The sequence below is a fragment of the Tiliqua scincoides genome, chromosome 1 (genome assembly GCF_035046505.1).
Source record: "Tiliqua scincoides isolate rTilSci1 chromosome 1, rTilSci1.hap2, whole genome shotgun sequence".
NCBI lineage: Eukaryota > Metazoa > Chordata > Lepidosauria > Squamata > Scincidae > Tiliqua > Tiliqua scincoides.
The window spans coordinates 273,609,773-273,613,518 of NC_089821.1; the positions used below are offsets into that span (position 1 = coordinate 273,609,773).

Consider the following 3,746-nt stretch of genomic DNA (forward strand, 5'->3'; position numbering starts at 1 on the left):
CACGGAGGTCTTTGGTATCCTTGTAATATCTGCTTTCTTTACAAATACATAGGTCTCAGCACTGGGCGAAATTAGGTCCAGGCCCAGCTGAAGCTTGGATGTTGCATGAAATGAAATAAAAATCATTGTGCACACACAATGCCCTCCCTGCCAGGGCAGCTGCTACTAGGTGGACAAAGAAAGATGGAGCACAGCATTCTGGAGAACATACACACACCCCTTACCTTCCCCTCTAGATCTTAACCTCCTTTCTCCTTTATTATAAACAGATCCTTACAGAGAAAAAATGTAGAGATCCAGAGTCAAAGGTAAAGAGGTGGGCTCTGTACTGCAGCAGACTGCCTTTCCTGGCCTACTTGCAGCTGGCCTGATCTTCTTGTTCATTCTCAGCAAGCAGAAGGAGGATCAGAGCACCAACAGAAGCTGCTCAGTTGGAGGTTGGTCAAAGGGAGATGGTGGGCAGAAACAGGATGCCTGGCAGGGAACCCTACATTGTTTCACCACTCCTCCAACTCACCACTCAAAGCAAGCCTAGGTCTCTTGGCTAGGCTAGCCCTGATTAGGCAACACATCTAGGGCGCAATCCTAACCAAGTTTCCAGCAGTGGCCTAGCTGTGCCAGTGGGGCAGGTGCTGCATCCTGCAGTTGGGGGGCAGTCACGGAGGCCTCCTCATGGTAAGGGAACTTTGTTCCCTTACCTTAGAGTTGCATTGCCCTTACCTTGCTGCTTGAAAGTTAGTTAGGATTGCGCCCTTAAAGGTCCAATCCTATCTAACTTTCCAGTGCTGATTCAGCTGCATTGCAGCTCTGAGTAAAAAGAACAAATGTGCTTTTACCTCGAGGAGCCCTCCATGACTGCCCCCTCACTGTAGGATACAGCACACGTTGGCACAGCTGCATCTACTGGAAAGTTGGATAGGATTGGGCCCTTCAGCAAGCAACATCATTCTAAGCTGCTAGATGTCAGCTTCTGTTACCTTCCATTGCAGTCTCTCCCAGATCAAATCTTCCATCTCAGAATCTCCCAATATGTGCTGCCTTTGGCTGCTCCTGTTACCCTGCACATGCCTGATCTCGTCTGATCTCAGAAACTAAGCAGGGTCAGGCCTGGTTAGTACTTGGATGGGAGACCGCCTGGGAATACCGGGTGCTGTAGGGCTATACCAGTCTTTCGAGACTGAAGGTTGCCAACCAAACCAACTGTCTTTCTCACTAAACTAATTCAGAGTGGGAGAAGGGGAGGAATCACCTCATCCCTTAGCCCTTCCTTTCTGGTTGCTGTGCTTGAAGGTCTGGAGAGTGTCTGATGGATAACTTTCTGAGTCATTAGCATTTGTTAAGCCCGTATTGTTCAATCCTGAATCGGGCAGTATTTGGAAGAACAGCCAGTGTGTTACTTCCAGCTACTAGCCAGCCCTCTGTATTGAAGAAATGAGTTGGCCTAACTTTAATAACCACAACTCCCCAAATCCATTATCAATTCTATAATAATATTTTATTATTGTAGACTGAACTTCTTTGGAAAGCAGAATAAAAACATGTTAATACATAAATTATCTCACATTGGTGGGAGGGCAGGTGATCACATGTGCATATAATAATAAAGGTCAGGCCCTGTTGGGTGATAGTGTGGACAGACCATGGCGAAGAAGAAAAATTAAAGTGGCATTCATTGGCTTCCTTTCTTCAACATTTGGAAATGTGTGGCAATATATATGGGAAAATAGAGTAATTATTTTTTTAAAATTATCACATTATGGGGAAATGGGAAGGCCCAATTTGTTGTAACAGATGCTTTTGCAAAACAGAAAATAATCTCCCCACACAAACACACACTTGCAACTAGTTGCATCCCTGTTGAAAACTGACCTTCCCTAGCTTGAAATTGCCTGTGTTGAAGTCTCAGGACAGGTTGTTCTGACATTCTTTTAACATCCTCTCATCATGGCAGCCAAAACTAATCACAAGAATATTACCCGATGACAGGTGCATTTATTCTGTCAATTAAATCAGATGGTTAAATCGAAATGTGCCCCAAATCTCTCTTGTTTGCATTATCCATATTGGCATTTCTTGGCTGTGGTTCGCTGCTGGCTGGAAGTCATCCAGGCCCTGCAGTGTCACTTTGTGAGATGGTGCCAGGAAGTTTCCATGTGCTGTGGCAGCCACTATGAGGAGACCAGAGAGGGCTAACCCTCCAGGATTGATCTGGAACACAGCTCTGTTAGGATTTATTGAATGAAGAAGAAAAAGAAGGTGATCAGAAGTGGAGGGGGGGGGAATGGAGAGAATGACACATCACCTGTAGGCTCCAAGTACAGACAAGCAGGACCTGGAGATGGATTTCTTTATTGTCTTCCAGTCATGCTCAATATTCATGACACACAAAATGTGCCACCCCACCCTCATTATAAGGCTGTTTTGTATGAAAGAGTTTCTCAGATGTAAAATAAAAAAGGAGACTGTGATTATAATTATTCACTCCATCTGCTTCCCCCAGTTTTAATTACAAAGGAAGTACAGGGCACTGGGGGAGAAGGTGTCACGAACCGATTGCAGCCAGAGGCTCCAAACAGGAGGCTTTCACAAGTGATGCTGACAGCTAATTAATATGTGTGGGAGGGCTGGCACCAGCCAGGGAAAGGGCAGAGCTGAATAACCACCATTTTTGAGGTTCACCTTGAAATATATTTTGGTTAGGGGAGAATTGTTCAGCAAACAGCACTACACTGAAGATTTTGGCATCTGCTACTTTTCAATACCTCGCTGTCCTCAGCAGTGTCCTCAAATAAGGTCATATAGGGCCATTGATATATAGACCTCCAAGATCTATAGCACCTATCATATGGACTGTTAAGGAAGACATATCTCTAGATTGTAAGCTATTCAGGGCAGGGACCTGTCCTCTCGTTCTTTGTAAAACACCATGTAAATGAACAATGCTATACTACTACTACTACTACTACTACTACTACTACTACTACTACTACTACTACTAATAATAATAATAATAATAATAATAATAATAATAATGAATCGCTTTGAAATCTACTCTGAAGAGAAAGCAAGATATAAAGTTAGTGAAAAAGATTAATACATACAATAAAAGCTATATTTTAATAGACTTTGTTGAATGTACAAAGTGGGAAGAGCTGCATCAAACTTTGAGCACTAAGGTAGGGAAATAATGACTAAATGGACGCAGCCCAAGAACTCATATTCCCCTGACTGTTTCACAGTTCAGAGTTGCCAGGAACAACCTCAGTTTACTTAAAGTGCTTAAAGGGCAGGAGGTCTGGTCTAGAGGTTAGAGCCTCTGTTAGCCTGAAGATAATGTCAGAAGGTCGCCAGTTTGAGGACACCGGCAGCTCCCTGAACGGCTGAGAACAGCGAGACCTTGGACCAGCTGACAAGCCGAGCTGAGTGATTCCACCTGCTCTTGGTGTGAGCAAGAAGCGTCTTGGTTGCCCTCCATGTGAGAGATGGAGCTGCTTGCCAGCCTGCGTGGGAGAACTGGAGGCCAGAAGTGAGACCAAACCAGGAAGATCCATTCTGAAATGTTGTTGGTTCTTGAAAGAGAGAACCTCTGTGATTGTAAAAATCCCCTTGAGGGATTTAGAAATGCCTGCCTATGTAAACTGCCTTGAATAAAGTCAGAGGAGTAATCCGATGACCAGAAAGGCGGTATATAAATACCGAGTTATTATGATTATTATTAAATGTTATAGCAATCCTATAGATGTGTA

The 3,746-nt window shown here is 44.0% G+C and overlaps 1 pseudogene; it reads left to right on the forward strand.

Moving 5' to 3' along the window:
• The first annotated feature begins 1,039 nt into the window (after window positions 1-1,039).
• Window positions 1,040-1,159, forward strand: LOC136637990 (5S ribosomal RNA; annotated as a pseudogene).
• Window positions 1,160-3,746: the final 2,587 nt, after the last annotated feature.